Below are 10,044 nucleotides of genomic sequence, written 5' to 3' on the forward strand. Positions count from 1 at the left end.
ACAGCTTTGCGTCAAAATGGTGGTCGTCTCCTCTTTGTTTCTCTGCTGCCTTCTCTCTCCCTCCTTCGGCGTTCTCCTCCCTTTCCTCCTCTCCGGCGCCTTCGTTGCCACACCCGCTGGCTAAACTCTCCCACTATACGGCTTTGCATTGCAGTAGTAGTTTTATTTGTAGTCTTTACAGTTGAATGTGAATATTTGACAGAAGTCTCAGGTTGGGGCGAAAGGGGGTTAAATGAATGCATTTGATCATTCACCTAAATTCGGTACCCATCATTTTAACGCCTACGTAGCTTTGTCCTGGGGGGTGACTATGACTAAAATAAGAGGATCTATGTGCTGATCACGAAAGAATATGCTAGCCATTCTAATGTAGCTCTGCCAAGTACTTGATTGTGATTTGTTTTTATTTTCAGCTACTTGGGTGCCTCAAGATCTGGAGATCCTAGTGGCCACAAGCTTGGACTCAATCTTTTTCTGTGGTCTGGGCAGGACCATGGGGGAGGTAATCCCAGCAACAAGAGCATCGCAGTATCTCCCTGGCTGTGACTTTCGGTCTGCGTCACGACAGGGGAGTCCTCGTGCCACCAGGTGTTAGGTATGCCACTTGAAATAAGCATTTTTCTTACCTATTAATAGAACAGCAAAAGCACTACTAAGCCTAAAATGAAAAAAAACATATTCAAATCTTGGGTTGGATGAAATTCCAATTACAAAAAGGAGTCTGCAGACATGATTAACATGTGAACTTAAAGCCCGCGGATGTAGGTTCGACGGTGTCACAGAAATAACTTCCCGCAGATCGCCTTGCTCGTGCTATACCCAAACAAATTCTTAAAATAATCATTGTGTTTCGTTGGTGTCATCAATCTTATGTCCCTACCACACTCACCAGTCGGGACATGTGAAATATAAAAAAAACAGGAACTTGCACATTGTCAGCTCTGCAAAGATTTATATAGTAAACAGAGCATAGCACGTTCAGCTTAAGAAAAATATTCAGTGCAGGCCTATATTCATGGTTCACATATGTGTAATTGCTCTTTATAATGAAGTGAAAACTGCTTAAGTTGTGGCCCACTACAGGCTTTCTATTAGTGTTAAAAAGTGCGGTAGAAAATATGATTGCGCTTGGAAGACGGGGACATAGGAAGGACAGACACAACAGAGCGCTAACTTTCAACTGATTTAATTCAAGAACCTCAGCGTAGAAACGGACTGTGTCACCGCACCACATCTCAACCAATCCGTGGCCCTGCCATGGACCGCAAGTACGCCAAATCCTTATCCGCCAAGTCAATTGACGCCACACTGACACAACTTGTGCCGGAACCATTTATAGTGTCAGCCTCCATAATCTCGCTAACAGTCCTATCTTTGTGCCTCTCAAGAACAATAGATGAAACAAATAATGGTTTGCACCCGCAGTCAGACAGTGACACGACAGATCATGACTGCGAGTGCAAACCATTATTTGCTCAGTCTACTGTTCTTGCTAGGCACAAAGATATGACTCTTAGAGAGATTATGGAGGCTGATGCTATAAATAGTTCCGGCACGTGTTGTGTCAGTGTGGCGTCAATTGACTTGGCGGATAAGGAGTTGGCGTACTTGCGGTCCGTGGCAGGGCCACGGATTGGTTGAGATGTGGTGCGGTGACGCAGTGTGTTTCTACGCCGAGGTTCTTGAATTAAATCAGTTGAAAGTTAGCACTCTGTGGTGTCTGTCCTTCCTATGTCCCCGTCTTCAAAGCACAATCATGTTTTCTAACGTACCGTACCAACTTGCCCAACAATCAGCACTTGCTAAAAAGTGCTATTGTGTTTTAAGCAGCTCGCACCAAATATTTTCTTGAAATACATAGGCTCATGGAAATTATTATGTAGATGTTGGCAGACAGTCATGGTGAGGCCAATCTTTAATGCCAAGTGGTCCACTTATTCAGAGTTAATTCAGTTTGTAAATATTGTAGGTCGCAAAATAAATTTTTATGGTACGCAATGGGCACAATCATCCGTAATGACTAGCTCTACCTAGGGGAACTTCATATGTTTACTACGGCAAGATGGTTTCGAAAAACAAAGTATTTAGTTTATTCAACTCCTGCACTAACCTTGTCTTTAGAAACTTTTTATATTCTTTGCGATGCTGAGATAAGATTCTGGAAATAGTTTTTCTAGAACTACTCTAGATATTTCCAGTTCATCATTTTTCTCGCAAAGCATTCGAGAGAGCCAAACCCTGTAATGTACGGAGGGAACTCACAGAATGATGCGACTGACAGTTTGGAACATTCGGCACTGTAACAGTAATAATGACATGTCACTTATGTAATGTTCATTATCGCAGATCAAACTGCTTTTTCCGTCTACACTCATTTTCAGTAGACTCATTCAGCGAACTCCCACCTGAGACTGCAGCGCTGGGTTCTGCAAAGTAATTTGAATGAATATAGATGCAACAGGTTTCTTTGAGCGTGCGTCTAACACATATTCTTCATATTGAATCTGCTAACTGTATTCATGTCCATGTCCATAATTCCACATTCCAGCTTATTTTTATTTTGACATTTGAGTTTTCTTCAGTACTTTTCTCAACATCTGTGCTTGCTGAGCCGTACTCAAGTCCATACATCTTGTCTTTCGCTATTACATTAATATATAAAACTGTTGATGCCGAGTGAGAATTCAAGGTACCGAATCTGTCGTGCGAGCTAAATAAGAACCAATAAAAAGCTCTACAAAGGAAATTTTGTTAAAGGATGCTGTATGGGCATTAGAATAGCACATGCCATGCTAAAAAAAAATACAAATTCTTGTTAGGTATGCGAGGATGACAGTGCTGTGCTGTTTCTGATGTGTCACCAAAAAAAAATCAGTGCCATACAGTGTTCCTTATGGAAGTACAAACTGTTGAATTCGAAGCCCAGAAGTTTTATTCAAGAATGTTCCTCAATACAAATGTATTTAGAGATCTGAGCCACTGACTCATACATGACTATGTGGCAAACATTAATTTTCATGTGGATTATAGTTTACAAGGTCTAGTCTGCATTGATTTATTGCATTCATGCTGAAACTGGGAGGGTTTCTCTGCGTATGAATAAAGAGATAAACATTTCTTGAAATCAAAACATTTGAGAACGGACAAAAGGAAGGATCTGAGAACGGTATCTTAGATTCTCTTCTTTTTCTTACAGTATCTCTAATGTTCACTTTATTTCACCTGATGCATTTAGTTTTTAGCGCAGCTCTTAGCACCCGTTTCCGCGTTTCGCGGCGTCGCTGTCGGCGTAACCACCCAACTAAACTTGGCAGGAAATTGAATTAATGTTGTGGTCATGTGACGTTAATATTTCCGCTAAGTCTAGCTGAGAAACTGAATTTTTTTATGGCTGACGTGACACGGTCATGCGACGTCATTTTCCCTGCTACTTTTAGCGGAAAAACTGCATTTGTGTTGAGGTCATGTGACATCAATTTCTGCGCTAAATTTAGTGGGAAACTTAACCAGCTAAATTTAGTGGGGAAATTTTCCCGCTAAATTCAGGGAAGTTTCCTGCTAAATGGGAGGGAGCAGAAGAGGAGGAGGGGAGGGGGAGGAGGGGCACACCTTCCCATCCTCCTCTTCAAGATCTGTGCTCTAATTTCACGTTACATAGAATTGTAAACGTCTCATATTTCATCTCATGTTTATTCAACTTTTATATTGCAGGTGCGCTCGCAGCACAAATCTGGGTTGTGCTGATCCTCTACACACAAGTTAGGAACTCCTGAGTGGCAAGAGTGGGAGTTTGGTCTGACAGCTCATGGGACACCATTGTTCAGTATTGAATTTTTAATAATCTTCTTTTAAGCAAAGTTAAGCTTTGCTGCATGCAGTTCTTGTAAAAATAAATACCTGCAACCAAATTTACCAGGTCACGACATTTCGCCTCTGCTCTTAGTGGTCCTGGTGAGCCTCGGATAAGAGCTTACTGGTGTGCAAACATCATGCTTGTTTGAAACCACTCACTGATGTAGAGACTCGCTGACATCCAGCATTCCAATGAGAAAGACTTGTGGACATCCAGCGTTAATGCTGGATGTCCACAAGTCTTTCTTGAACAATGCAAGCGGGGAAGGAACCATACAATCGTATCGTATTGGGGGACATTCTACAGAGTTTTTTTTCTATGTTTTACAGATTTTTTTTAAAAAAAGCCGTAAAAGCTACATTTACGCGGTCTGTGCACGTGAGTTATATGGCCAGGGCGGCATAGTATAAAAGGCTAATTTGTAATGATCCGTCGGCTTATTACAGAGATGTGCCAGACTTCTTTCAGAAAACTAGATGGAGGTTCATTCTAGCGTAGTTTTATCCCGCAAATCTGAATATCCCGTTCGTTTTCCTCAAAGATATAACTAAACGTGAGAAAACACAAAAAACATCCTACCAACAGTGACATCGTAAGAAGACCTTTCGGCCGCCAAGCGTGTGTCGCTTAAGGGCCGCGCGTCCAATCGCAAGTTTTCTAGGTATATTCTTCGGCACTGGCACCAGTCGTGACACATTTTTCTGCCCTTTTAAAAAATAGCATGTGCGTGCATAGCTTTGATAGGCGGTGAAGATGCGTGAACAAAGATTTTGAAAGCTGCTGTTGTGACGTCGCTCTCTAGGGAGGTGCTTTCACAGCGCTTTAAAAATGACTATGCAGCCTTGATTAATTAAATTAGCAAATAATTTTGATATTTGAGATTCTGGAGGTCGAATGAAGAAGATTTAAAAGTGTTTTCTCAAATACAAAACTGCTTCAGCCTCTCTCTAAGTATAGTATGTTCGTGAAATTTTAATCAGTGAAAATAGACCCATGGTTCCAATTAGAAACCTGCTAAGCATCATCAAAACACACTAAATCAATTTTCTTTGTAAAGATATAAGACGAGTAGCATTTTATGGCGTTATAAAAAAATGGTCAATTTGGACGCATTTCCAGACTTCGGTTTCTTACCAGAGCGCATCTTTGCACCTGCGGTCCAGCTGCCCGGTGACCGCAGTGCGAAGCCGCCCCCTCGCCTCCCTTGTAGGATGAAGGGAAGCAAGGCGCATGTGTGTTGCGTGTCTATGCCCCTGGGGAACAGGACCGTGGGCGCAGAGATGAGCTCTGATAAGAAACTGAAACCTAGAAACTCGTCCAAATAAAGCTTTTTACAGAATGCATAAAACGCTACCCCTGAATTATATCCTTCTAAAAAAAACTTGGTTTTGTGGTTTTCAATGACTCAGCAAGTTTCTAATTGAAACCATATTTTCATTTTCACTAATTAAAAAGTTGATTAACAAATTGTATTTAATTATCTGACTGATCGTTACGACTAGGTCCCTATACTACGTACGCCTGGCCGTATAACTCGCCTGCACAAACCGCATTAATATAGCTTTCACGACCTTTCTAAACATATATGTAAAGCTTAAAACTAAATCGCCCTGTACAACAGTGAAAAGGCGAAACCAACACGCTGGAGCCATATGGCTCCACCATGCTGGTATCGCCTTTTCGCTGGTATAGGATGTCCCATATTACGTTATGCATGTATGGTTCCGTCCGCCTACATGGTTCCGCCTATATCCACTACGCTGGTATAGGATGTCCCATAATACGACACGCTTGTATGGTTCCGCCCACCTGTATCATTCCGCCTTATTCCACTATACTGGAGCCGCCTTTTTCGCTTGTATAGGATGTCCCATATTACGGTTACGCTTGTATGAGCCTTTTCCGTCATCTTTCCATCATCGAGATTTTCCAACAGGGTTAGGCTAAAACACAAGTGCCCGTGGCCAGGTATAGCACAGCGACCTAACTTCGAAAAGTCTTGGAGCCGCGTGCTGCCCTGGCCAACGCGAACAAAGGAGAGCACCGAATTCCCAGCCGCGCGGGACAGCCCCCTTGAACTGCAATGTTCGTAGAGGCCAAGCGCCGTAGCACGAGTTTATCCGCATCAGCAAGAACAGAAACCGATCCCAAATAAAAAGAAACGCGTGCCAATAGCAATACCAGACTATTACGGCACCGATCGGCAACAACACGAGTTGCTCGACCCGGCGAGTACGCTGCCCGGCTGCCAAAGCCCGTCTGCAACAATACGAGTTGCTTAGCGACGTTAGTGGCGAGCGTACCGCCCGGCGGACGCACCGCCCGACTCCGCAGAGTCCGCGAAAATATTTACAACTATTCACATATTTACACCCCGGACCGTTCTGCTGAGCATCAAAAACTCATCGGTGCTACCATCGATTCCCAACGAACACTTCCGAGTGCCGTGGTTCACGATCTCGTCTAGTGACCGCGTGGCGGTCACCTTAAGGGGTGTCCAAACAGGACACTACAAAACCCGCGACTCCGGCAAATCGTGCCGCGCTCTGCCGCGATCCGCTTCCGGCCGTCGGAGGGAAATTTCCCTCCGTCAATTCTTCCCGGGGGGAAACTTCCCTCCGTCAAATCTCCCCCTCGCTTCCTCCACGGCGGCCTTGCTCTGCTTATCACGTGGGTCCGGAGAGCCACTCACACGCTCTGTTGGCTGTCGGTCAATTGCTCAAGGCCTCCGCTCACAATACGGAACCGCATCGGACGCCATCACGACGAAAGTGAATCTCGACAAAGAAAGCAGATCCGAGGCGGGCGAAACGCACCCTTCGATGCAGGAATGTCCCAAATCCACCCAAAGCCGGACCTCCTTGGCCTTCGAGCCGAGGCGACGGCGGTACGCGAGGGCGTTGGCGAGGTGAGACAGACGCAGGTGGCGTGTGACGTCAATCTGAAGAGGAGAGCAGTCGTGATCGCAAAAATTTTCACGACTCCTGCAAACATTTTCACGACTCCGACAGACCGTAAAAATAGAAGCGTCCGCTTCAATTTTCACGATTTGTCGGAGTCGCGGGTTTTGTAGTGTCCTGTTTGGACACCCCTTTAGTCGGACACGCAATCATCCCGGAACGCTGTTCAACCTGTTGCACTGTCCGGTAGCACGATTGAACCGCTCCCGGACCCCGCGGCGTTTTCATCATTAACGTCGCTCTTACGGGGTTGCAACTCGATAGGTGGCCCTGAAAGGTTCCTAACGTTATTGTTGCGTGCGACGCTCACTGAATTTTGGCCGGAGTCAATCGCGGGTAAACGGAACATACTAAATTCTAGTAGCCGAAAACCATGCTCACGCCAGTCCTCTGTCCCTTGATAGCGGGAGGGAAAGACGGAGTAAAAAGGAAATCATTTTGACTCACTCAGTTTTCCTGGGGGCCTTTGTTCCGGGGTCGCTTGGTCAACCTGATGGCCACTGGTCCGTCGACGCGGCGACGAAGGGCACCATAATTATAATGCAAATAAATGCGGTTGCGGAGACCATCGGCGGTCTCCGCAACCTCGCTAGACTGGGACCGGTGTTGCAGGCACAGCGTATTTTCTCGCTCCGAGATACGCTTTTAGTTTGTGCGCTGACGGGGTGTCCACTCTGGGTGGGCCCCGGGAGCCGTCTCGAAGGCGAAAAGCTGCACTTGCTTCCTGTTGCGTCACCGTGCTTTGTTCGAGAACGGGCTTGACCTCGAAAAGCGCAGGTGCGCCTCCCCAGCGAAGTAGGCTGGCGTCGTCCCGAAAGGGAATGCCTCGGACGTATTCCGGGCGTTTAGTCACCTCCATTTGGAAGCGAGCTCGGCTGAAAAGACACTGCATTGTGTCCGTGCGTGGCTGACGTGGCCACTAAGCCGTTGAGTGGCGTTGGGTGTCGGGCGTTCGCCTCTCCCTTTGTCCACCTGTTTGATCCTTGGCCGGAAATTGACCTGGTTCGCTATCTTAGTGAAAGGAGATGGATGCTGCTGTCATTGCAGTCCACGGTAAGCCGCACGTTGGGGCGCCAGATGTGGGATTTGCCCTTTTTGGGGGGGGGGGGGGGGGGTTACCACTTAGAAACACAAAGAGTTCTTTGGGTTCGGATAATGACGTGTTTATTGACTGCAATGCCAACACGCTTCGCTCTTAAACAAGAAAAGTCTGGGTGCTGGCTCAATTGCCAGTATCACCCGGTCGGTTTCCCGCGCTGCCGCATTAGACAGATTCACGGGAAGTCGGAGGCCCACAATGAAAAACCGAGCTCCGTAGAGCGAGGGCCTCCGCCGACGAGAGCCACTGGCCCACCTTCGGGACCAGCTTATGTAGCCTCGGAGCATGGACGCGCCCGGGGAGGCCACTAGCAGTCGCGTCCATTATAACTCTCAAGGGTGTGCCGAAGGCGCTTTCACCCGAAATGGGCAAGGGAGAGCCGGCCCCTTCGGGGAATTCGGCCTCGTGGTTCCTTGTATCCGGGAGGCCGACGCCATTTGTGACGACGGCTCCCACGGCCTGCTCGAAGCTAGGCCTGGATAGGGATAGAGGGAACCCCATGGTTCCCACAACCTTTAGTCAGGTGTTGCGTTTCTTGTCGGAAATTCGTCACGAGGACCACAGTGCGCCCATCCTGAAGTTCAGCTACTCCTCTTGCGACGCTTATTCCTCTTCCCAGGAGAAACTGAAGGTTGCCTTCCAGAAGAACTTCGCCACGGGTAGCTGCATCGGTCACGACGGGTACGACAACACTTGATCGCGGCGGCAGATTCACGTGGTCAGCAGCGACTTGGACGGCGGCTGACGCAGTTTGGAGTTTCTCTGAAGGCGGAACAGGTGTCCGCAGCGTCAATCTGTTTTCTCCAAGGTCGATGACGGCGCCATATTCACACAAAAAGTCCATGCCGAGAATGACGTCTCTGCAACAGTGTTGTAGAATGACGAATTTCACAGGATACGTCTCGCCGTAAACTTCGACGCGAGCGGTGCACCTTCCGACAGGCGTAATGAGGTGTGCTCCGGCGGTTCGTATCTGTGGTCCATCCCACGGCGTCGTGACTTTTCGAAGGTGGCGAGAGAGCCTCCCACTCAATACTGAGTAGTCTGCCCCGGTGTCCACAAGTGCCGATGCCTCGAGGCCGTCGATAACAACGTTTAGGTTGTTGGACACAGTTAGGTACAGGCATATTATTCATTCTTTTTTTTTTCGGTTTCGGTCAAAGCGCTGCTGCGGCGTCGGAAGGATCACCCCGGGCGGCAAGGAGACGGCGGCTTGGCCAGGAATGGGGGAGTGTCGCGGGAGTGTCGCTTTCAGGGGTGCGTTGAGGGGGCGCCTGCCTAATTGGGGAGCCGGGACAATGGGACGCATTCTCACGGGTGACTGCCGGATGGGGCTTCTCGGGTAGTAAACGGTGCCGAACATGTCGGCTTTGCTTTCATTGTATGAGCGGGCCGGTTTCGTGGGTGCGCCCATCTTCACGGCGCCTTCTTGTAATGACCGCCGAAGAAAACATGGGGTCTCTGTGTGTTTATTTTGGTTATCCGTTTGAGACGACAGCAGGTTGTTGTTCTGCTTATGTGCTTTTAGGACCAACCGTCGACCAGAAAGAAAATCGCGTGGGAAACAGCGTTTGGTTCGGACAATTGGGAAAGGGAACCTGACTTTGACTCTAAAGCGGAGGGGCCAGGGAGGCGACGGGGCTTTTTGAGGCGGATCGAGCTGGGTGGTGGTCGGGTTCCTCGTCGGGATTTGGAAGGACGGAAAGTGCCGGGCGGCGACGTCTGGTCGCGCCCACCAACGTACTATGTTAAATAAATCTATCTAAGTCAAAGTCTAATACCACCTGACTGAACTTCACTTCGCAACGTGTTCGCCATCAGGCCTCTTGTTACAAGTGGCCGAAAATCATCATCATCAACGACCTCTTCTTCGTAACTGGCGCAGTCGGGAAAGGATGGTGGCGACTTTCTGCGAAGTAAGGACAACCAGCCCAGAGCAAGTGGAACGAGTCCATATCTAAGTGAGAAGGCTCGTGGGTTCCGACCTAAGGATACGAAGCGGCACCTCAGCGGGAGGCTTCGGCGGCTGAGGCCCAACGTGGGAGAAAACAAGTCGACATCTCAGCGAGAGGGCTTGTGGGTTTTGACCCAAAGGTACGAAGTGGCACCTCAGCGGGAGGCTTCGGAGGCTC

This window comes from Ixodes scapularis, unplaced genomic scaffold (assembly GCF_016920785.2).
Source record: "Ixodes scapularis isolate PalLabHiFi unplaced genomic scaffold, ASM1692078v2 PGA_scaffold1__304_contigs__length_218370807, whole genome shotgun sequence".
Lineage (NCBI taxonomy): Eukaryota > Metazoa > Arthropoda > Arachnida > Ixodida > Ixodidae > Ixodes > Ixodes scapularis.